The following is a 25,515-nucleotide window of genomic DNA, read 5'->3' as shown; positions in this document are numbered from 1 at the left end:
CCTTACTAGCTGGAAGTAAGGGAGTTGTGGCATGAAGTTATTTCTAGGAGTTGGACACATACCAAGTTTAGCTCAGTTCTGGGCATCTTTGAAATACCTCTACAAACTTGTTCCTACATAGAAACTTGCAACTTTGAATGAGAATGTGCTTGCTTACAGCAACGTGCTATATGTTCTGAATGCCCGAATTGGGAATCTGTGTCAAAACTTTGTTAGGAATTATGTGATCCTTACCAGCTGGAAGTAAGGGAGTTGGGGCATGAAGGTATTTCTAGGAGTTGGACACATACCAAATTTAGCACAGTTCTGGGCATCTTTGAAATACCTATACAAACTTGTTCCTACATAGTAACTTGAAACTTTGAATGAGAATGTGCTTGCTTAGAGCAACGTGCTATATGTTCTGAATGCACGAATTGGGAATCTGTGTCAAAACGTTGTTAGGAATTATGTGATCCTTACTAGCTGGAAGTAAGGGAGTTGTGGCATGAAGTTATTTCTAGGAGTTGGACACATACCAAGTTTAGCTCAGTTCTGGGCATCTTTGAAATACCTCTACAAACTTGTTCCTACATAGTAACTTGCAACTTTGAATGAGAATGTGCTTGCTTACAGCAACGTGCTATATGTTCTGAATGCCCGAATTGGGAATCTGTGTCAAAACTTTGTTAGGAATTATGTGATCCTTACCAGCTGGAAGTAAGGGAGTTGGGGCATGAAGGTATTTCTGGATTTGGACACATACCAAGTTTAGCTCAGTTCTGGGCATCTTTGAAATACCTATACAAACTTGTTCCTACATAGTAACTTGCAACTTTGAATGAGAATGTGCTTGCTTACATCAACGTGCTATATGTTCTGAATGCCCGAATTGGGAATCTGTGTCAAAACTTTGTTAGGAATTATGTGATCCTTACTAGCTGGAAGTAAGGGAGTTGGGGCATGAAGGTATTTCTAGGAGTTGGACACATACCAAGTTTAGCACAGTTCTGGGCATCTTTGAATTACCTATACAAACTTTTTCCTACATAGTAACTTGCAAATTTGAATGAGAATGTGCTTGCTTACAGCAACGTGCTATATGTTCTGAATGCCCGAATTGGGAATCTGTGTCAAAACTTTGTTAGGAAATATGTGATCCTTACTAGCTGGAAGTAAGGGAGTTGGGGCATGAAGGTATTTCTAGGAGTTGGACACATACCAAGTTTAGCTCAGTTCTGGGCATCTTTGAAATACCTATACAAACTTGTTCCTACATAGTAACTTGCAACTTTGAATGAAAATGTGCTTGCTTACAACAACGTGCTATATGTTCTGAATGACCGAATTGGGAATCTGTGTCAAAACTTTGTTAGGAATTATGTGATCCTTACTAGCTGGAAGTAAGAGAGATGGGGCATGAAGTTATTTCTAGGAGTTGGAGACATACCAAGTTTATCTCAGTTCTGGGCATCTTTGAAATACCTCTACAAACTTGTTCCTACATAGTAACTTGCAACTTTGAATGAGAATGTGCTTGCTTGCAGCAACGTGCTATATGTTCTGAATGCCCGAATTGGGAATCTGTGTCAAAACTTTGTTAAGAATTATGTGATCCTTACCAGCTGGAAGTAAGGGAGATGGGGCATGAAGTTATATCTAGGAGTTGGAGACATACCAAGTTTAGCTCAGTTCTGGGCATCTTTGAAATACCTAAACAAACTTGTTCCTACATAGTAACTTGCAACCCTGAATGAGAATGTGCTTGCTTAGAGCAACGTGCTATATGTTCTGAACGCACGAATTGGGAATCTGTGTCAAAGTTTGTTAGGAATTATGTGATCCTTACTAGCTGGAAGTAAGGGAGTTGGGGCATGAATTTATTTCTAGGAGTTGGACACATACCAAGTTTAGCTCACTTCTGGGCATCTTTGAAATACCTATACAAACTTGTTCCTACATAGTAACTTGCAACTTTGAATGAGAATGTGCTTGCTTACAGCAACGTGCTATATGTTCTGAATGCCCGAATTGGGAATCTGTGTCAAAACTTTGTTAGGAATTATGTGATCCTTACTAGCTGGAAGTAAGGGAGATGGGGCATGAAGTTATTTCTAGGAGTTGGAGACATACAACGTTTAGCTCAGTTCTGGGCATCTTTGAAATACCTATACAAACTTGTTCCTACATAGTAACTTGCAACTTTGAATGAGAATGTGCTTGCTTACAGCAATGTGCTATATGTTCTGAATGCCCGAATTGGGAATCTGTGTCAAAACTTTGTTAGGAATTATGTGATCCTTACTAGCTGGAAGTAAGGGAGTTGGGGCATGAAGTTATTTCTAGGAGTTGGACACATACCAAGTTTAGCTCAGTTCTGGGCTTCTTTGAAATACCTATACAAACTTGTTCCTACATAGTATCTTGCAACTTTGAATGAGAATGTGCTTGCTTACAGCAACGTGCTATATGTTCTGAAAGCCCGAATTGGGAATCTGTGTCAAAACTTTGTTAGGAATTATGTGATCCTTACCAGCTGGAAGTTAGGGAGTTGCGGCATGACGGTATTTATAGGAGTTGGACACATACCAAGTTTAGCTCAGTTCTGGGCATCTTTGAAATACCTATACAAACTTGTTCCTACATAGTAACTTGCATCTTTGAATGATAATGTGCTTGCTTACAGCAACGTGCTATATGTTCTGAATGCCCGAATTGGGAATCTGTGTGAAAACTTTGTTAGGAATTATGTGATCCTTACTAGCCGGAAGTAAGGGAGATGGGGAATGAAGTTATTTCTAGGAGTTGGAGACATATCAAGTATAGCTCAGTTCTGGGCATCTTTGAAATACCTATACAAACTTGTTCCTACATAGTAACTTGCAACTTTGAATGAGAATGTGCTTGCTTACAGCAATGTGCTATATGTTCTGAATGCCCGAATTGGGAATCTGTGTCAAAACTTTGTTAGGAATTATATGATCCTTACTAGCTGGAAGTAAGTGAGATGGGGCATGAAGTTATTTCTAGGAGTTGGAGACATACCAAGTTTAGCTCAGTTCTGGGCATCTTTGAAATACCTATACAAACTTGTTCCTACATAGTAACTTGCAACTTTGAATGAGAATGTGCTTGCTAACATCAACGTGCTATATGTTTTGAATGCCCGAATTGGGAATCTGTGTCAAAACTTTGTTAGGAATTATGTGATCCTTACTAGCTGGAAGTAAGGGAGTTGGGGCATGAAGGTATTTCTAGGAGTTGGAGTCATACCAAGTTTAGCTCAGTTCTGGGCATCTTTGAAATACCTATACAAACTTGTTCCTACATAGTAACTTGCAACTTTGAATGAGAATGTGCTTGCTTACAGCAACGTGCTATATGTTCTGAATGCCCGAATTGGGAATCTGTGTCAAAACTTTGTTAGGAATTATGTGATCCTTACTAGCTGGAAGTAAGGGAGATGGGGCATGAAGTTATTTCTAGGAGTTGGAGACATACAACGTTTAGCTCAGTTCTGGGCATCTTTGAAATACCTATACAAACTTGTTCCTACATAGTAACTTGCAACTTTGAATGAGAATGTGCTTGCTTACAGCAATGTGCTATATGTTCTGAATGCCCGAATTGGGAATCTGTGTCAAAACTTTGTTAGGAATTATGTGATCCTTACTAGCTGGAAGTAAGGGAGTTGGGGCATGAAGTTATTTCTAGGAGTTGGACACATACCAAGTTTAGCTCAGTTCTGGGCATCTTTGAAATACCTATACAAACTTGTTCCTACATAGTAACTTGCAACTTTGAATGAGAATGTGCTTGCTTACAGCAACGTGCTATATATTCTGAAAGCCCGAATTGGGAATCTGTGTCAAAACTTTGTTAGGAATTATGTGATCCTTACCAGCTGGAAGTTAGGGAGTTGGGGCATGACGGTATTTATAGGAGTTGGACACATACCAAGTTTAGCTCAGTTCTGGGCATCTTTGAAATACCTATACAAACTTGTTCCTACATAGTAACTTGCATCTTTGAATGAGAATGTGCTTGCTTACAGCAACGTGCTATATGTTCTGAATGCCCGAATTGGGAATCTGTGTCAAAACTTTGTTAGGAATTATGTGATCCTTACTAGCTGGAAGTAAGGGAGATGGGGAATGAAGTTATTTCTAGGAGTTGGAGACATATCAAGTATAGCTCAGTTCTGGGCATCTTTGAAATACCTATACAAACTTGTTCCTACATAGTAACTTGCAACTTTGAATGAGAATGTGCTTGCTTACAGCAACGTGCTATATGTTCTGAATGCCCCAATTGGGAATCTGTGTCAAAACTTTGTTAGGAATTATGTGATCCTTACAAGCTGGAAATAAGGGAGATGGGGAATGAAGTTATTTCTAGGAGTTGGAGACATACAACGTTTAGCTCAGTTCTGGGCATCTTTGAAATACCTATACAAACTTGTTCCTACATAGTAACTTGCAACTTTGAATGAGAATGTGCTTGCTTACAGCAACGTGCTATATGTTCTGAATGCCCGAATAGGGAATCTGTGTCAACACTTTGTTAGGAATTATGTGATCCTTACTAGCTGGAAGTAAGGGAGTTGGGGCAGGTAGGTATTTCTAGGAGTTGGAGAGATACCAAGTTTAGCACAGTTCTGGGCATCTTTGAAATACCTATACAAACTTGTTCCTACATAGTAACTTGCAACTTTGAATGAGAATGTGCTTGCTTACAGCAACGTGCTATATGTTCTGAAGGCCCAAATTGGGAATCTGTGTCAAAACTTTGTTAGGAATTGTGTGATCCTTACCAGCTGGAAGTAAGGGAGTTGGGGCATGAAGGTAGTTCTAGGAGTTGGACACATACCAAGTTTAGCTCAGTTCTGGGCATCTTTGAAATACCTATACAAACTTGTTCCTACATAGTAACTTGCAACTTTGAATGAGAATGTGCTTGCTTACAGCAATGTGCTATATGTTCTGAATGCCCGAATTGGGAATCTGTGTCAAAACTTTGTAAGGAATTATATGATCCTTACTAGCTGGAAGTAAGGGAGATGGGGCATGAAGTTATTTCTAGGAGTTGGAGACATACCAAGTTTAGCTCAGTTCTTGGCATCTTTGAAATACCTATAGAAACTTGTTCCTACATAGTAACTTGCAACTTTGAATGAGAATGTGCTTGCTTACAGCAACGTGCTATATGTTCTGAATGCCCGAATTGGGAATCTGTGTCAAAACTTTGTTAGGAATTATGTGATCCTCACTAGATGGAAGTAAGGGAGTTGGGACATGAAGTTATTTCTAGGAGTTGGAGACATATCAAGTTTAGCTCAGTTCTGGGCTTCTTTGAAATACATATACAAACTTGTTCCTACATAGTAACTTGCATCTTTGAATGAGAATGTGCTTGCTTACAGCAAGGTGCTATATGTTCTGAATGCCCGAATTGGGAATCTGTGTCAAAACTTTGTTAGGAATTATGTGATCCTTACTACCTGGAAGTAAGGGAGATGGGGCATGTAGTTATTTCTAGGAGTTGGAGACATACCAAGTTTAGCTCAGTTCTGGGCATCTTTGAAATACCTATAAAAACTTGTTCCTACATAGTAACTTGCAACTTTGAATGAGAATGTGCTTGCTTAGAGCAACGTGCTATATGTTCTGAATGCACGAATTGGGAATCTGTTTCAAAATTTGTTAGGAATTATGTGATCCTTACTAGCTGGAAGTAAGGGAGTTGGGGCATGATGGTATTTCTAGGAGTTGGACAGATACCAAGTGTAGCACAGTTCTGGGCATCTTTGAAATACCTATACAAACTTGTTCCTACATAGTAACTTGCAACTTTGAATGAGAATGTGCTTGCTTACAGCAACGTGCTATATGTTCTGAATGGCCGAATTGGGAATCTGTGTCAAAACTTTGTTAGGAATTATGTGATCCTTACTAGCTGGAAGTAAGGGAGTTGGGGCATGAAGTTATTTCTAGGAGTTGGACACATACCAAGTTTAGCTCAGTTCTGGGCATCTTTGAAATACCTATACAAACTTGTTCCTACATAGTAACTTGCAACTTTGAATGAGAATGTGCTTGCTTACAGCAACGTGCTCTATGTTCTGAATTCCCGAATTGGGAATCTGTGTCAAAACTTTGTTAGGAATTATGTGATCCTTACTAGCTGGAAGTAAGGGAGTTGGGGCATGAATTTATTTCTAGGAGGTGGACACATACCAAGTTTAGCTCACTTCTGGGCATCTTTGAAATACCTATACAAACTTGTTCCTACATAGTAACTTACAACTTTGAATGAGAATGGGCTTGCTCACAGCAACGTGCTATATATTCTGAATGCCCGAATTGGGAATCTGTGTCAAAACTTTGTTAGGAATTATGTGATCCTTACTAGCTGGAAGTAATGGAGATGCGGCATGAAGTTATTTCTAGGAGTTGGAGACATACAACGTTTAGCTCAGTTCTGGGCATCTTTGAAATACCTATACAAACTTGTTCCTACATAGTAACTTGCAACTTTGAATGAGAATGTGCTTGCTTACAGCAATGTGCTATATGTTCTGAATGCCCGAATTGAGAATCTGTGTCAAAACTTTGTTAGGAATTATGTGATCCTCACTAGCTGGAAGTAAGGGAGTTGGGGCATGAAGTTATTTCTAGGAGTTGGACACATACCAAGTTTAGCTCAGTTCTGGGCATCTTTGAAATACCTATACAAACTTGTTCCTACATAGTAACTTGCAACTTTACATGAGAATGTGCTTGCTTACAGCAACGTGCTATATGTTCTGAATGCCCGAATTGGGAATCTGTGTCAAAACTTTGTTAGGAATTATGTGATCCTTACCAGCTGGAAGTTAGGGAGTTGGGGCATGACGGTATTTCTAGGAGTTGGACACATACCAAGTTTAGCTCAGTTCTGGGCATCTTTGAAATACCTATACAAACTTGTTCCTACATAGTAACTTGCAACTTTGAATGAGAATGTGCATGCTTACAGCAACGTGCTATATGTTCTGAATGCCCGAATTGGGAATCTGTGTCAAAACTTTGTTAGGAATTATGTGATCCTTACAATCTGGAAATAAGGGAGATGGGGAATGAAGTTATTTCTAGGAGTTGGAGACATACAACGTTTAGCTCAGTTCTGGGCATCTTTGAAATACCTATACAAACTTGTTCCTACATAGTAACTTGCAACTTTGAATGAGAATGTGCTTGCTTACAGCAACGTGCTATATGTTCTGAATGCCAGAATTGGGAATCTGTGTCAAAACTTTGTTAGGAATTATGTGATTCTTACAAGCTGGAAATAAGGGAGATGGGGAATGAAGTCATTTCTAGGAGTTGGAGACATACAACGTTTAGCTCAGTTCTGGGCATCTTTGAAATACCTATACAAACTTGTTCCTACATAGTAACTTGCAACTTTGAATGAGAATGTGCTTGCTTACAGCAACGTGCTATATGTTTTGAATGCCCGAATAGGGAATCTGTGTCAAAACTTTGTTAGGAATTATGTGATCCTTACTAGCTGGAAGTAAGGGAGTTGGGGCATGAAGGTATTTCTAGGAGTTGGACACATACCAAGTTTAGCACAGTTCTGGGCATCTTTGAAATACCTATACAAACTTGTTCCTACATAGTAACTTGCAACTTTTGCATGAGAATGTGCTTGCTTACAGCAATGTGCTATATGTTCTGAATGCCCGAATTGGGAATCTGTGTCAAAACTTTGTTAGGAATTATTTGATCCTTACTAGCTGGAAGTAAGGGAGTTGGGGCATGAAGTTATTTCTAGGAGTTGGACACATACCAAGTTTAGCTCAGTTCTGGACATCTTTGAAATACCTATACAAACTTGTTCCTACATAGTAACTTGCAACTTTGAATGAGAATGTGCTTGCTTACAGCAACGTGCTATATTTTCTGAATGCCCGAATTGGGAATCTGTGTCAAAACTTTGTTAGGAATTATGTGATCCTTACCAGCTGGAAGTAAGGGAGTTGGGGCATGAAAGTATTTCTAGGAGTTGGACACATACAACGTTTAGCTCAGTTCTGGGCATCTTTGAAATACCTATACAAACTTGTTCCTACATAGTAACTTGCAACTTTGAATGAGAATGTGCTTGCTTACAGCAATGTGCTATATGTTCTGAATGCCCGAATTGGGAATCTGTGTCAAAACTTTGTTAGGAATTATGTGATCATTACTAGCTGGAAGTAAGGGAGTTGGGGCATGAAGTTATTTCTAGAGGTAGGACACATACCAAGTTTAGTTCAGTTCTGGGCATCTTTGAAATACCTATACAACTTGTTCCTACATAGTAACTTGCAACTTTGAATGAGAATGTGCTTGCTTACAGCAACGTGCTATATGTTCTGAATGCCCGAATTGGGAATCTGTGTCAAAACTTTGTTAGGAATTATGTGATCCTTACTAGCTGGAAGTAAGGGAGATGGGGCATGAAGTTATTTCTAGGAGTTGGAGACATACAACTTTTAGCTCAGTTCTGGGCATCTTTGAAATACCTATACAAACTTGTTCCTACATAGTAACTTGCAACTTTGAATGAGAATGTGCTTGCTTACAGCAACGTGCTATATGTTCTGAATGCCCGAATTGGGAATCTGTGTCAAAACTTTGTTAGGAATTATGTGATCCTTACCAGCTGGAAGTAAGGGAGTTGGGGCATGAAGTTATTTCTAGGATTTGGACACATACCATGTTTAACTCAGTTCTGGGCATCTTTGAAATACCTATACAAACTTGTTCCTACATAGTAACTTGCATCTTTGAATGAGAATGTGCTTGCTTACAGCAACGTGCTATATGTTCTTAATGCCCCAATTGGGAATCTGTGTCAAAACATTGTTAGGAATTATGTGATCCTTACCAGATGGTAGTAAGGGAGATGGGGCATGAAGTTATTTCCTGGAGTTGGAGACATACAACGTTTAGCTCAGTTCTGGGCATCTTTGAAATACCTATACAAACTTGTTCCCACATAGTATCTTGCAACTTTGAATGAGAATGTGCTTGCTTACAGCAACGTGCTATATGTTCTGAATGCCCGAATAGGGAATCTGTGTCAAATCTTTGTTAGGAATTATGTGATCCTTACTAGCTGGAAGTAAGGGAGTTGGGGCATGCAGGTTTTTCTAGGAGTTGGACACATACCAAGTTTAGCACAGTTCTGGGTATCTTTGAAATACCTATACAAACTTGTTCCTACATAGCAACTTGCAACTTTGAATGAGAATGTGCTTGCTTACAGCAACGTGCTTTATGTTCTGAATGCCCGAATAGGGAATCTGTGTCAAAACTTTGTTAGGAATTATGTGATCCTTACTAGCTGGAAGTAAGGGAGTTGGGACATGAAGGTATTTCTAGGGGTTGGACACATACCAAGTTTAGCACAGTTCTTTGCAACTTTGAAATACCTATACAAACTTGTTCCTACATAGTAACTTGCAACTTTGAATGAGAATGTGCTTGCTTACAGCAACGTGCTATATGTTCTGAATGCCCGAATTGGGAATCTGTGTCAAATCTTTGTTAGGAATTATGTGATCCTTACTAGATGGAAGTAAGGGAGATGGGGCATGAAGTTATTTCTAGGAGTTGGAGACATACCAAGTTTAGCTCAGTTCTGGGCATCTTTGAAATACCTATACAAACTTGTTCCTACATAGTAACTTGCAACTTTGAATGAGAATGTGCTTGCTTACAGCAACGTGCTATATGTTCTGAATGCCCGAATTGGGAATCTGTGTCAAAACTTTGTTAGGAATTATGTGATCCTTACCAGCTGGAAGTAAGGGTGCTGGGGCATGAAGGTATTTCTAGGAGTTGGACACATACAACGTTTAGCTCAGTTCTGGGCATCTTTGAAATACCTATATAAACTTGTTCCTACATAGTAACTTGCAACTTTGAATGAGAATGTGCTTGCTTACAGCAACGTGCTATATGTTCTGAATGCCCGAATTGGGAATCTGTGTCAAAACTTTGTTATTAATTATATGATCCTTACTAGCTGGAAGTAAGGGAGATGGGGCATGAAGTTATTTCTAGGAGTTGGAGACATACCAAGTTTAGCTCAGTTCTGGGCATCTTTGAAATACCTATACAAACTTGTTCCTACATAGTAATTTGCAACTTTGAATGAGAATGTGCTTGCTTACAGCAACGTGCTATATGTTCTGAATGCCCGAATTGGGAATCTGTGTCAAAACTTTGTTAGGAATTATGTGATCCTTACTAGCTGGAAGTAAGGGAGATGGGGCATGAAGTTATTTCTAGGAGTTGGACACATACCAAGTTTAGCTCAGTTCTGGGCATCCTTGAAATACCTATACAAACTTGATCCTACATAGTAACTTGCAACTTTGAATGAGAATGTGCTTGCTTACAGCAACGTACTATATGTTCTGAATGCCCGAATTAGGAATCTGTGTCAAAACTTTGTTAGGAATTATGTGATCCTCACTAGATGGAAGTAAGGGAGTTGGGGCATGAAGTTATTTCTAGGAGTTGGAGACATATCAAGTTTAGCTCAGTTCTGGGCATCTTTGAAATACATATACAAACTTGTTCCTACATAGTAACTTGCATCTTTGAATGAGAATGTGCTTGCTTACAGCAACGTGCTATATGTTCTCAATGCCCGAATTGGGAATCTGTGTCAAAACTTTGTTAGGAATCATGTGATCCTTACTAGCTGGAAGTAAGGGAGTTGGGGCATAAAGTTATTTCTAGGAGTTGGACACATACCAAGTTTAGCTCAGTTCTGGGCATCTTTGAAATACCTATACAAACTTGTTCCTACATAGTAACTTGCAACTTTGAATGAGAATGTGCTTGCTTAAAGCAACGTGCTCTATGTTCTGAATGCCCGAATTGGGAATCTGTGTCAAAACTTTGTTAGGAATTATGTGATCCTTACTAGCTGGAAGTAAGTGAGTTGGGGCATAAATTTATTTCTAGGAGGTGGACACATACCAAGTTTAGCTCACTTCTGGGCATCTTTGAAATACCTATACAAACTTGTTCCTACATAGTAACTTGCAACTTTGAATGAGAATGTGCTTGCTTACAGCAACGTGCTATATGTTCTGAATGCCCGAATTGGGAATCTGTGTCAAAACTTTGTTAGGAATTATGTGATCCTTACTAGCTGGAAGTAAGGGAGATGGGGCATGAAGTTATTTCTAGGAGTTGGAGACATACAACGTTTAGCTCAGTTCTGGGCATCTTTGAAATACCTATACAAACTTGTTCCTACATAGTAACTTGCAACTTTGAATGAGAATGTGCTTGCTTACAGCAATGTGCTATATGTTCTGAATGCCCGAATTGAGAATCTGTGTCAAAACTTTGTTAGGAATTATGTGATCCTTACTAGCTGGAAGTAAGGGAGTTGGGGCATGAAGTTATTTGTAGGAGTTGGACACATACCAAGTTTAGCTCAGTTCTGGGCATCTTTGAAATACCTATACAAACTTGTTCCTACATAGTAACTTGCAACTTTGAATGAGAATGTGCTTGCTTACAGCAACGTGCTATATGTTCTGAATGCCCGAATTGGGAATCTGTGTCAAAACTTTGTTAGGAATTATGTGCTCCTTACCAGCTGGAAGTAAGGGAGTTGGGGCATGAAGGTATTTCTAGGAGTTGGACACATACCAAGTTTGGCTCAGTTCTGGGCATCTTTGAAATACCTATACAAACATGTTCCTACATAGTAACTTGCATCTTTGAATGAGAATGTGCTTGCTCACAGCAACGTGCTATATGTTCTGAATGCCCAAATTGGGTATCTGTGTCCAAACTTTGTTAGGAATTATGTGATCCTTACTATCTGGAAGTAAGGGAGTTGGGGCATGAAGTTATTTCTAGGAGTTGGAGACATACAACATTTAGCTCAGTTCTGGGCATCTTTGAAATACCTATACAAACTTGTTCTTACATAGTAACTTGCAACTTTGAATGAGAATGTGCTTGCTTACAGCAATGTGCTATATGTTCTGAATGCCCGAATTGGGAATCTGTGTCAAAACTTTGTTAGGAATTATGTGATCCTTACCAGCTGGAAGTAAGGGAGTTGGGGCATGAAGTTATTTCTAGAGGTAGGACACATACCAAGTTTAGTTCAGTTCTGGGCATCTTTGAAATACCTATACAACTTGTTCCTACATAGTAACTTGCAACTTTGAATGAGAATGTGCTTGCTTACAGCAACGTGCTATATGTTCTGAATGCCCGAATTGGGAATCTGTGTCAAAACTTTTTAGGATTTATGTGATCCTTACTAGCTGGAAGTAAGGGAGATGGGGCATGAAGTTATTTCTAGGAGTTGGAGACATACAACTTTTAGCTCAGTTCTGGGCATCTTTGAAATACCTATACAAACTTGTTCCTACATAGTAACTTGCAACTTTGAATGAGAATGTGCTTGCTTACAGCAACGTGCTATATGTTCTGAATGCCCGAATTGGGAATCTGTGTCAAAACTTTGTTAGGAATTATGTGATCCTTACCAGCTGGAAGTAAGGGAGTTGGGGCATGAAGTTATTTCTAGGAGTTGGACACATACCAAGTTTAACTCAGTTCTGGGCATCTTTGAAATACCTATACAAACTTGTTCCTACATAGTAACTTGCAACTTTGAATGAGAATGTGCTTGCTTACAGCAACGTGCTATATGTTCTGAATGCCCGAATTGGGAATCTGTGTCAAAACTTTGTTAGGAATTATGTGATCCTTACCAGCTGGAAGTAAGGGAGTTGGGGCATGAAGGTATTTCTAGGAGTTGGACACATACCAAGTTTGGCTCAGTTCTGGGCATCTTTGAAATACCTATACAAACATGTTCCTACATAGTAACTTGCATCTATGAATGAGAATGTGCTTGCTCACAGCAACGTGCTATATGTTCTGAATGCCCGAATTGGGTATCTGTGTCCAAACTTTGTTAGGAATTATGTGATCCTTACTAGCTGGAAGTAAGGGAGTTGGGGCATGAAGCTATTTCTAGGAGTTGGAGACATACAACGTTTAGCTCAGTTCTGGGCATCTTTGAAACACCTATACAAACTTGTTCCTACATAGTAACTTGCAACTTTGAATGAGAATGTGCTTGCTTACAGCAATGTGCTAAATGTTCTGAATGCCTGAATTGGGAATCTGTGTCAAAACTTTGTTAGGAATTATGTGATCATTACTAGCTGGAAGTAAGGGAGTTGGGGCATGAAGGTATTTCTAGAGGTAGGACACATACCAAGTTTAGTTCAGTTCTGGGCATCTTTGAAATACCTATACAACTTGTTCCTACATAGTAACTTGCAACTTTGAATGAGAGTGTGCTTCCTTACAGCAACGTGCTATATGCTCTGAATGCCCGAATTTGGAATCTGTGTCAATCTTTGTTAGGAATTATGTGATCCTTACTAGCTGGAAGTAAGGGAGATGGGGCATGAAGTTATTTCTAGGAGTTGGAGACATACAACTTTTAGCTCAGTTCTGGGCATCTTTGAAATACCTATACAAACTTGTTCCTACATAGTAACTTGCAACTTTGAATGAGAATGTGCTTGCTTACAGCAACGTGCTATATGTTCTGAATGCCCGAATTGGGAATCTGTGTCAAAACTTTGTTAGGAATTATGTGATCCTTACTAGCTGGAAATAATGGAGATGGGGCATGAAATTATTACTAGGAGTTGGACACATACCAAGTTTAGCTCAGTTCTGGACATCTTTGAAATACCTATACAAACTTGTTCCTACATAGTAACTTGCAACTTTGAATGAGAATGTTCTTGCTTACAGCAACGTGCTATATGTTCTGAATGCCCGAATTGGGAATCTGTGTCAAAACTTTGTTAGGAATTATGTGATCCTCACTAGCTGGAAGTAAGGGAGATGGGGCATGAAGTTATTTCTAGGAGTTGGAGACATACAACGTTTAGCTCAGTTCTGGGCATCTTTGAAATACCTATACAAACTTGTTCCTACATAGTAACTTGCAACTTTGAATGAGAATGTGCTTGCCTACAGCAATGTGCTATATGTTCTGAATGCCCGAATTTGGAATCTGTGTCAAAACTTTGTTAGGAATTATGTGATCCTTACTAGCTGGAAGTAAGGGAGTTGGGGCATGAAGTTATTTCTACGAGTTGGACACATACCAAGTTTAGCTCAGTTCTGGGCATCTTTGAAATACCTATACAAACTTGTTCCTACATAGTAACTTGCAACTTTGAATGAGAATGTGCTTGTTTACAGCAACGTGCTATATGTTCTGAATGCCCGAATTGGGAATCTGTGTCAAAACTTTGTTAGGAATTATATGATCCTTACTAGCTGGAAGTAAGGGAGTTGGGGCATGAAGTTATTTCTAGGAGTTGGACACATACCAAGTTTAGCTCAGTTCTGGGCATCTTTGAAATACCTATACAAACTTGTTCCTACATAGTAACTTGCAACTTTGAATGAGAATGTGCTTGCTTACAGCAACGTGCTATATGTTCTGAATGCCCGAATTGGGAATCTGTGTCAAAACTTTGTTAGGAATTATGTGATCCTTACCAGCTGGAAGTAAGGGAGTTGGGGCATGAAGGTATTTCTAGGAGTTGGACACATACCAAGTTTAGCTCAGTTCTGGGCATCTTTGAAATACCTATACAAACTTGTTCCTACATAGTAACTGGCATCTTTGAATGAGAATGTGCTTGCTTACAGCAATGTGCTATATGTTCTGAATGCCCGAATTGGGAATCTGTGTCAAAACATTGTTAGGAATTATGTGATCCTTACTAGTTGGAAGTAAGGGAGTTGGGGCAAGAAGTAATTTCTAGAGGTAAGACACATACCAAGTTTAGTTCAGTTCTGGGCATCTTTGAAATACTTATACAACTTGTTCCTACATAGTAACTTGCAACTTTGAATGAGAATGTGCTTGCTTACAGCAACGTGCTATATGTTCTGAGTGCCCGAATTGGGAATCTGTGTCAAATCTTTGTTAGGAATTATGTGATCCTTACTAGCTGGAAGTAAGGGAGATGGGGCATGAAGTTATTTCTAGGAGTTGGAGACATACAACTTTTAGCTCAGTTCTGGGCATCTTTGAAATACCTATACAAACTTGTTCCTACATAGTAACTTGCAACTTTGAATGAGAATGTGCTTGCTTACAGCAACGTGCTATATGTTCTGAATGCCCGAATTGGGAATCTGTGTCAAAATTTTGTTAGGAAATATGTGATCCTTACCAGCTGGAAGTAAGTGAGTTGGGGCATGAAGGTATTTCTAGGAGTTGGACACATATCAAGTTTAGCTCAGTTCTGGGCATCTTTGAAATACCTATACAAACTTGTTCCTACATAGTAACTTGCAACTTTGAATGAGAATGTGCTTGCTTACAGCAACGTGCTATATGTTCTGAATGCCCCAATTGGGAATCTGTGTCAAAACTTTGTTAGGAATTATGTGATCCTTACTAGATGGAAGTAAGGGAGATGGGGCATGAAGTTATTTCTAGGAGTTGGAGACATACCAAGTTTAGCTCAGTTCTAGGCTTATTTGAAATACCTATACAAACTTGTTCCTACATAGTAACTTGCAACTTTGAATGAGAATGTGCTTGCTTACAGCAACGTGCTATATGTTCTGAATGCCCGAATTGGGAATCTGTGTCAAAACTTTGTTAGGAATTATGTGATCCTTACTAGCTGGAAGTAAGGGAGATGGGGCATGAAGTTATTTCTAGGAGTTGGACACATACCAAGTGTAGCTCAGTTCTGGTCATCCTTGAAATACCTATACAAACTTGTTCCTACATTGTAACTTGCATCTTTGAATGAGAATGTGCTTGCTTACAGCAACGTGCTATATGTTCTGAATGCCCGAATTGGGAATCTCTGTCAAAACTTTGTTAGGAATTATGTGATCCTTACTAGCTGTAAGTAAGGGAGTTGGGGCATGAAGGTATTTCTAGGAGTTGAACACATACCAAGTTTAGCTCAGTTCTGGGCATCTTTGAAATACCTATACAAACTTGTTCCTACATAGTAACTTGCAACTTTGAATGAGAATGTGCTTGCTTACAGCAATGTGCTATATGTTCTGAATGCCCGAATTGGGAATCTGTGTCAAAACTTTGTTAGGAATTATGTGATCCTTACTAGCTGGAAGTAAGGGAGATGGGGCATGAAGTTATTTCTAGAGGTTGGACACATACAACATTTAGCTCAGTTCTGGGCATCTTTGAAATACCTATACAAACTTGTTCCTACATAGTAACTTGCAACTTTGAATGAGAATGTGCTTGCTTACAGCAACGTGCTATATGTTCTGAATGCCCGAATTGGGAATCTGTGTCAAAACTTTGTTAGGAATTATGTGATTCTTACTAGATTGAAGTAAGGGAGATGGGGCATGAAGATATTTCTTGGAGTTGGAGACATACAACGTTTAGCTCAGTTCTGGGCATCTTTGAAATACCTATAAAAACTTGTTCCTACATAGTATCTTGCAACTTTGAATGAGAACGTGCTTACTTACAGCAACGTGCTATATGTTCTGAATGCCCGAATTGGGAATCTGTGTCAAAACTTTGTTAGGAATTATGTGATCCTTACTCGCTGGAAGTAAGGGAGTTGGGGCATGAAGATATTTCTAGAGGTTGGACACATACCAAGTTTAGCTCAGTTCTGGGCATCTTTGAAATACCTATACAAACTTGTTCCTACATAGCAACTTGCAAATTTGAATGAGAATGTGCTTGCTTACAGCAACGTGCTATATGTTCTCAATGCCCGAATTGGGAATCTGTTTCAAAACTTTGTTATGAATTATGTGATCCTTACTAGCTGGAAGTAAGGGAGATGGGGCATGAAGTTATTTCTAGGAGTTGGAGACATACAACGTTTAGCTCAGTTCTGGGCATCTTTGAAATACCTATACAAACTTGTTCCTACATAGTAACTTGCAACTTTGAATGAGAATGTGCTTGCTTACAGCAACGTGCTATATGTTCTGAATGCCCGTATTGGGAATCTGTCTCAAAATTTGTTAGGAATTATGTGATCCTTACTAGCTGGAAGTAAGAAAGATGGGGTATGATGGTATTTCTAGGAGTTGGACACATACCAAGTTTAGCTCAGTTCTGGGCATCTTTGAAATACCTATACAAACATGTTCCTACATAGTAACTTGCATCTTTGAATGAGAATGTGCTTGCTTACAGCAACGTGCTATATGTTCTGAATGCCCGAATTGGGAATCTGTTTCAAAATTTTGTTAGGAATTATGTGATCCTTACTAGCTGGAAGTAAGGGAGATGAGGCATGAAGTTATTTCTAGGAGTTGGAGACATACAACGTTTAGCTCAGTTCTGGGCATCTTTGAAATACCTATACAAACTTGTTCCTACAAAATAACTTGCAACTTTGAATGAGCATGTGCTTGCTTACATCAACGTGCTATATGTTCTGAATGCCCGAATTGGGAATCTGTGTCAAAACTTTGTTAGGAATTATGTGATCCTTACTAGATGGAAGTAAGGGAGATGGGGCATTAAGTTATTTCTAGAGGTTGGAACATACAACGTTTAGCTCAGTTCTGGACATATTTGAAATACCTATACAAACTTGTTCATACATAGTAACTTGCAACTTTGAATGAGAATGTGCTTACTTACAGCAACGTGCTATATGTTCTGAATGCCCAAATTGGGAATCTGTGTCAAAACTTTGTTAGGAATTATGTTATCCTTAATAGCTGGAAGTAAGGGAGTTGGGGCATGAATTTATTTCTAGAGGTAGGACACATACCAAGTTTAGCTCAGTTCTGGGCATCTTTGAAATACCTATACAAACTTGTTCCTACATAGTAACTTGCAACTTTGAATGAGAATGTGCTTGCTTACAGCAACGTGCTATATGTTCTGAATGCCTGAATTGGGAATCTGTGTCATATCTTTGTTAGGAATTATGTGATCCTTACTAGCTGGAAGTAAGAGAGATGGGGCATGAAGTAATTTCTAGGAGTTGGATACATCCCAAGTTTAGCTCAGTTCTGGGCATCTTTAAAATACCTGTACAAACTTGTTCTAACATAGTAACATGCAACTATGAATGAGAATGTGCTTGCTTACAGCAACGTGCTATATGTTCTGAATGCCCGAATTGGGAATCTGTGTCAAAACTTTGTTAGGAATTATGTGATCCTTACTAGCTGGAAGTAAGGGAGATGGGGCATGAAGTAATTTCTTGGAGTTGGAGACATATCAAGTTTAGCACAGTTCTGGGCATCTTTGAAATACCTATACAAACTTGTTCCTACATAGTAACTTGCAACTTTGAATGAGAATGTGCTTGCTTGCAGCAACGTGCTGTATGTTCTCAATGCCCGAATTGGGAATCTGTGTCAAAACTTTGTTAGGAATTATGTGATCCTTACTAGCTGGAAGTAAGGGAGTTGAGGCATGAAGATATTTCTAGAGGTAGGACACATACCAAGTTTAGCTCAGTTCTGGGCATCTTTCAAATACCTATACAAACTTGTTCCTACATAGTAACTTGCAACTTTGAATGAGAATGTGCTTGCTTACAGCAACGTGCTATATGTTCTGAATGCCCGAATTGGGAATCTGTGTCAAAACTTTGTTAGGAATTATGTGATCCTTACCAGCTGGAAGTAAGGGAGTTGGGGCATGAAGGTATATCTAGGAGTTGGACACATACCAAGTTTAGCTCAGTTCTGGGCATCTTTGAAATACCTATACAAACTTGTTCCTACTTAGTAACTTGCAACTTTGAATGAGAATGTGCTTGCTTACAGCAACGTGCTATATGTTCTGAATGCCCGAATTGGGAATCTCTGTCAAAACTTTGTTAGGAATTATGTGATCCTTACTAGCTGGAAGTAAGGGAGATGGGTCATGAAGTTATTTCTAGGAGTTGGAGACATACCAAGTTTAGCTCAGTTCTAGGCATCTTTGAAATACCTATACAAACTTGTTCCTACATAGTAACTTGCAACTTTGAATGAGAATGTGCTTGCTTACAGCAACGTGCTATATGTTCTGAATGCCCGAATTGGGAATCTTTGTCAAAACATTGTTAGGAATTATGTGATCCTTACTAGCTGGAAGTAAGGGAGATGGGGCATGAAGTTATTTCTAGGAGTTGGACAAATACCAAGTTTAGCTCAGTTCTGGGCATCTTTGAAATACCTATACAAACTTGTTCCTACATAGTAACTTGCAACTTTGAATGAGAATGTGCTTGCTTACAGCAACGTGCTATATGTTCTGAATGCCCGAATTGGGAATCTGTGTCAAAACTTTGTTAGGAATTATGGGATCCTTACTAGATGGAAGTAAGGGAGATGGGGCATGAAGTTATTTCTAGGAGTTGGAGACATATCAAGTTTAGCTCAGTTCTGGGCATCCTTGAAATACCTATACAAACTTGTTCCTACATAGTAACTTGCATCTTTGAATGAGAATGTGCTTGCTTACAGCAACGTGCTATATGTTCTGAATGCCCGAATTGGGAATCTGTGTCAAAACTTTGTTAGGAATTATGTGATCCTTACTAGTTGGAAGTAAGCAAGTTGGGGCATGAAGTTATTCTAGGAGTTGGACACATACCAAGTTTAGCTCAGTTCTGGGCATATTTGAAATACCTATACAAACTTGTTCCTACATAGTAACTTGCAACTTTGAATGAGAATGTGCTTGCTTACAGCAACGTGCTATATGTTCTGAATGCCCGAATTGGGAATCTGTGTCAAAACATTGTTAGGAATTATGTGATCCTTACTAGATGGAAGTAAGGGAGATGGGGCATGAAGTTATTTCTAGGAGTTGGAGACATACAACGTTTAGCTCAGTTCTGGGCATCTTTGAAATACCTATACAAACTTGTTCCTACATAGTAACTTGCAACTTTGAATGAGAATGTGCTTGCTTACAGCAACGTGCTATATGTTCTGAATGCCCGAATTGGGAATCTGTGTCAAAATTTGTTAGGAATTATGTGATCCTTACCAGCTGGAATAAGGGAGTTGGGGCATGAAGGTATTTCTAGGAGTTGGACACATACCAAGTTTAGCTCAGTTCTGGGCATCTTTGAAATACCTATACAAACTTGTTCCTACATAGTTACTTGCAACTTTGAATGAGAATGTGCTTGCTTACAGCAATGTGCTATATGTTGTGAATGCCCGAATTGGGAATCTGTGTCAAAACTTTGTTAGGAATTATGTGATCCTTACTAGCTGGAAGTAAGGGAGTTGGGGCATGAAGATATTTCTAGAGGTAGGACACATACCAAGTTTAGCTCAGTTCTGGGCATCTTTCAAATAGCTATACAAACTTGTTTCTACATAGTAACTTGCAACTTTGAATGAGAATGTGCTTGCTTACAGCAACGTGCTATATGTTCTGAATGCCCGAATTGGGAATCTGTGTCAAAATTTGTTAGGAATTATGTGATCCTTACTAGCTGGAAGTAAGGGAGTTGGGGCATGAAGGTGTTTCTAGGAGTTGGACACATACCAAGTTTAGCTCAGTTCTGGGCATCTTTGAAATACCTATACAAACTTGTTCCTACATAGTAACTTGCAACTTTGAATGAAAATGTGCTTGCTTGCAGCAACGTGCTATATGTTCTGAATGCCCGAATTGGGAATCTGTTTCAAAACTTTGTTATGAATTATGTGATCCTTACTAGCTGGAAGTAAGGGAGATGGGGCACGAAGGTATTTCTAGGAGTTGGACACATACCAAGTTTAGCTCAGTTCTGGGCATCTTTGAAATACCTATACAAACTTGTTCCTACATAGTAACTTGCAACTTTGAATGAGAATGTGCTTGCTTACAGCAACGTGCTATATGTTCTGAATGCCCGATTTGGGAATCTGTTTCAAAACTTTGTTAGGAATTATGTGATCCTTACTAGCTGGAAGTAAGGGAGATGGGGCATGAAGTTATTTCTAGGAGTTGGAGACATACAACGTTTAGCTCAGTTCTGGGCATCTTTGAAATACCTATACAAACTTGTTCCTACGTAGTAACTTGCAACTTTGAATGAGCATTTGCTTGCTTACAGCAACGTGCTATATGTTCTGAATGCCCGAATTGGGAATCTGTGTCAAAACTTTGTTAGGAATTATGTGATCCTTACTAGATGGAAGTAAGGGAGATGGGGCATGAAGTTATTTCTAGAGGTTGGACACATACAACGTTTAGCTCAGTTCTGGGCATATTTGAAATACCTATACAAACTTGTTCCTACATAGTAACTTGCAGCTTTGAATGAGAATGTGCTTGCTTACAGCAACGTGCTATGTGTTCTGAATGCCCGAATTGGGAATCTGTGTCAAAACTTTGTTAGGAATTATGTGATCCTTACTAGATGGATGTAAGGGAGATGGGGCATGAAGTTATTTCTAGGAGTTGGAGACATACAACGTTTAGCTCAGTTCTGGGCATCTTTGAAATACCTATACAAACTTGTTCCTACATAGTAACTTGCAACTTTGAATGAGAATGTGCTTACTTATAGCAACGTGCTATATGTTCTGAATGCCCGAATTGGGAATCTGTGTCAAAACTTTGTTAGGAATTATGTGATCCTTAATAGCTGGAAGTAAGGGAGTTGGGGCATGAATTTATTTCTAGAGGTAGGACACATACCAAGTTTAGCTCAGTTCTGGGCATCTTTGAAATACCTATACAAACTTGTTCCTACATAGTAACTTGCATCTTTGAATAAGAATGTGCTTGCTTACAGCAACGTGCTATATGTTCTGAATGCACGAATTGGGAATCTGTGTCAAAACTTTGTTAGGAATTATGAGATCCTTACTAGCTGGAAGTAAGGGAGTTGGGGCATGAAGTTATTTCTAGGAGTTGGACACATACCAAGTTTATCTCAGCTCTGGGCATCTTTGAAATACCTATACAAACTTGTTCCTACATAGTAACTTGCAACTTTGAACGAGAATGTGCTTGCTTACAGCAACGTACTATATGTTCTGAATGCCCGAATTGGGAATCTGTGTCAAAACTTTGTTAGGAATTATGTGATCCTTACCAGCTGGAAGTAAGGGAGTTGGGGCATGAAGGTATTTCTAGGAGTTGGACACATACCAAGTTTAGCTCAGTTCTGGGCATCTTTGAAATACCTATACAAACTTGTTCCTACATAGTAACTTGCAACTTTGAATGAGAATGTGCTTGCTTACAGCAACGTTCTATATGTTCTGAATGCCCGAATTGGGAATATGTGTCAAAACTTTGTTAGGAATTATGTGATCCTTACCAGCTGAAGTAAGGGAGTTGGGGCATGAAGGTATTTCTAGGAGTTGGACACATACCAAGTTTAGCTCAGTTCTGGGCATCTTTGAAATACCTATACAACCTTGTTCCTACATAGTAGCTTGCAACTTTGAATGAGAATGTGCTTGCTTACAGCAACGTGCTATATGTTCTGAATGCCCGAATTTGGATTCTGTGTCAAAACTTTGTTAGGAATTATGTGATCCTTACTAGCTGGAAGTAAGGGAGATGGGGCATGATGTTATTTCTAGGAATTGGAGACATACAACGTTTAGCTCAGTTCTGGGCATCTTTGAAAAATCTATACAAACTTGTTCCTACATAGTAACTTGCAACTTTGAATGAGAATGTGCTTACTTACAGCAATGTGCTATATGTTCTGAATGCCCGAATTGGGAATCTGTGTCAAATCTTTGTTAGGAATTATGTGATCATTACGAGCTGGAAGTAAGGCAGTTGGGGCATGAAGTTATTTCTAGAGGTAGGACACATACCAAGTTTAGTTCAGTTCTGGGCATCTTTGAAATACCTATACAACTTGTTCCTACATAGTAACTTGCAACTTTGAATGAGAATGTGCTTGCTTACAGCAACGTGCTATATATTCTGAATGCCCAAATTGGGAATCAGTGTCAAAACTTTGTTAGGAATTATGTGATCCTTACTAGCTGGAAGTAAGGGAGATGGGGCATGAAGGTATTTCTAGGAGTTGGAGACATACAACTTTTAGCTCAGTTCTGGGCATCTTTGAAATACCTATACAAACTTGTTCCTACATAGTAACATGCAACTTTGAATGAGAATGTGCTTGCTTACAGCAACGTGCTATATGTTCTGAATGCCCGAACTGGGAATCTGTGTCAAAACTTTGTTAGGAATTATGTGATCCTTACCAGCTGGAAGTAAGGGAGTTGGGGCATGAAGGTATTTCTATGAGTTGGACACATACCAAGTTTAGCTCAGTTCTGGGCATCTTTGAAATACCTGTACAAACTTGTTCCTACATAGTAACTTGCAACTTTGAATGAGAATGTGCTTGCTTACAGCAACGTGCTATAAGTTCTGAATGCCCGAATTGGCAATCTGTGTCAAAAATTTGTTAGGAATTATGTGATCCTTACTAGCTGGAAGTAAGGGAGATGGGGTATGAAGTTATTTCTAGGAGTTGGAGACATATGAAGTTTAGCTCAGTTCTGGGCATCTTTGAAATACCTATACAAACTTGTTCCTACATAGTAACTTGCATCTTTTAATGAGAATGTGCTTGCTTACAGCAACGTGCTGTATGTTCTGAATGCCCGAATTTGGAATCTGTGTCAAAACTTTGTTAGGAATTATGTGATCCTTACTAGCTGGAAGTAAGGGAGTTGGGGCATGAAGTTATTTCTAGGAGTTGGACACATACCAAGTTTAGCTCAGTTCTGGGCATCTTTGAAATACCTATACAAACTTGTTCCTACATAGTAACTTGCAACTTTGAATGAGAATGTGCTTGCTTACAGCAACGTGCTATATGTTCTGAATGCCCGACTTGGGAATCTGTGTCAAAACTTTGTTAGGAATTATGTGATCCTCACTAGCTGGAAGTAAGGGAGATGGGGTATGTAGTTATTTCTAGGAGTTGGAGACATACAACGTTTAGCTCAGTTCTGGGCATCTTTGAAATACCTATACAAACTTGTTCCTACATAGTAACTTGCAACTTTTAATGAGAATGTGCTTGCTTACAGCAACGTGCTATATGATCTGAATGCCCGAATTGGGAATCTGTGTCAAAACTTTGTTAGGAATTATGAGATCCTTACTAGCTGGAAGTAAGTGAGTTGGGGCATGAAGTTATTTCTAGGAGTTGGACACATACCAAGTTTAGCTCAGTTCTGGGCATCTTTGAAATACCTATACAAACTTGTTCCTACATAGTAACTTGCAACTTTGAATGAGAATGTGCTTGCTTAGAGCAACGTGCTATATGTTCTGAATGCCCGAATTGGGAATCTGTGTCAAAACTTTGTTAGGAATTATGTGATCCTTACCAGCTGGAAGTAAGGGAGTTGGGGCATGAAGTTATTTCTAGGAGTTGGACACATACCAAGTTTAGCTCAGTTCTGGGCATCTTTGAAATACCTATACAAACTTGTTCCTACATAGTAACTTGCAACTTTGAATGAGAATGTGCTTGCTTACAGCAACGTGCTATATGTTCTGAATGCCCGAATTGGGAATCTGTGTCAAAACTTTGTTAGGAATTATGTGATCCTTACCAGCTGAAGTAAGGAGGTTGGGGCATGAAGGTATTTCTAGGAGTTGGACACATACCAAGTTTAGCTCAGTTCTGGGCATCTTTGAAATACCTATACAAACTTGTTCCTACATAGTAACTTGCAACTTTGAATGAGAATGTGCTTGCTTACTGCAACGTGCTATATGTTCTGAATGCCCGAATTTGGATTCTGTGTCAAAACTTTGTTAGGAATTATGTGATCCTTACTAGCTGGAAGTAAGGGAGATGGGGCATGATGTTATTTCTAGGAGTTGGAGACATACAACGTTTAGCTCAGTTCTGGGCATCTTTGAAAAACCTATACAAACTTGTTCCTACATAGTAACTTGCAACTTTGAATGAGAATGTGCTTGCTTACAGCAATGTGCTGTATGTTCTGAATGCCCGAATTGGGAATCTGTGTCAAATCTTTGTTAGGAATTATGTGATCATTACTAGCTGGAAGTAAGGCAGTTGGGGCATGAAGTTATTTCCAGAGGTAGGACACATACCAAGTTTAGTTCAGTTCTGGGCATCTTTGAAATACCTATACAACATGTTCCTACATAGTAACTTGCAACTTTGAATGAGAATGTGCTTGCTTACAGCAACGTGCTATATATTCTGAATGCCCGAATTGGCAATCTGTGTCAAAAATTTGTTAGGAATTATGTGATCCTTACTAGCTGGAAGTAAGGGAGATGGGGCATGAAGTTATTTCTAGGAGTTGGAGACATATCAAGTTTAGCTCAGTTCTGGGCATCCTTGAAATACCTATACAAACTTGTTCCTACATAGTAACTTGCATCTTTGAATAAGAATGTGCTTGCTTACAGCAACGTGCTATATGTTCTGAATGCCCGAATTGGGAATCTGTGTCAAAACTTTGTTAGGAATTATGA

This window comes from Diceros bicornis, chromosome 25, assembly GCF_020826845.1.
Source record: "Diceros bicornis minor isolate mBicDic1 chromosome 25, mDicBic1.mat.cur, whole genome shotgun sequence".
In the NCBI taxonomy this organism is placed as follows: Eukaryota; Metazoa; Chordata; class Mammalia; order Perissodactyla; family Rhinocerotidae; genus Diceros; species Diceros bicornis.
The sequence above is the reverse complement of the archived record's forward strand: the minus strand, read 5'-3'. Positions refer to the sequence as shown.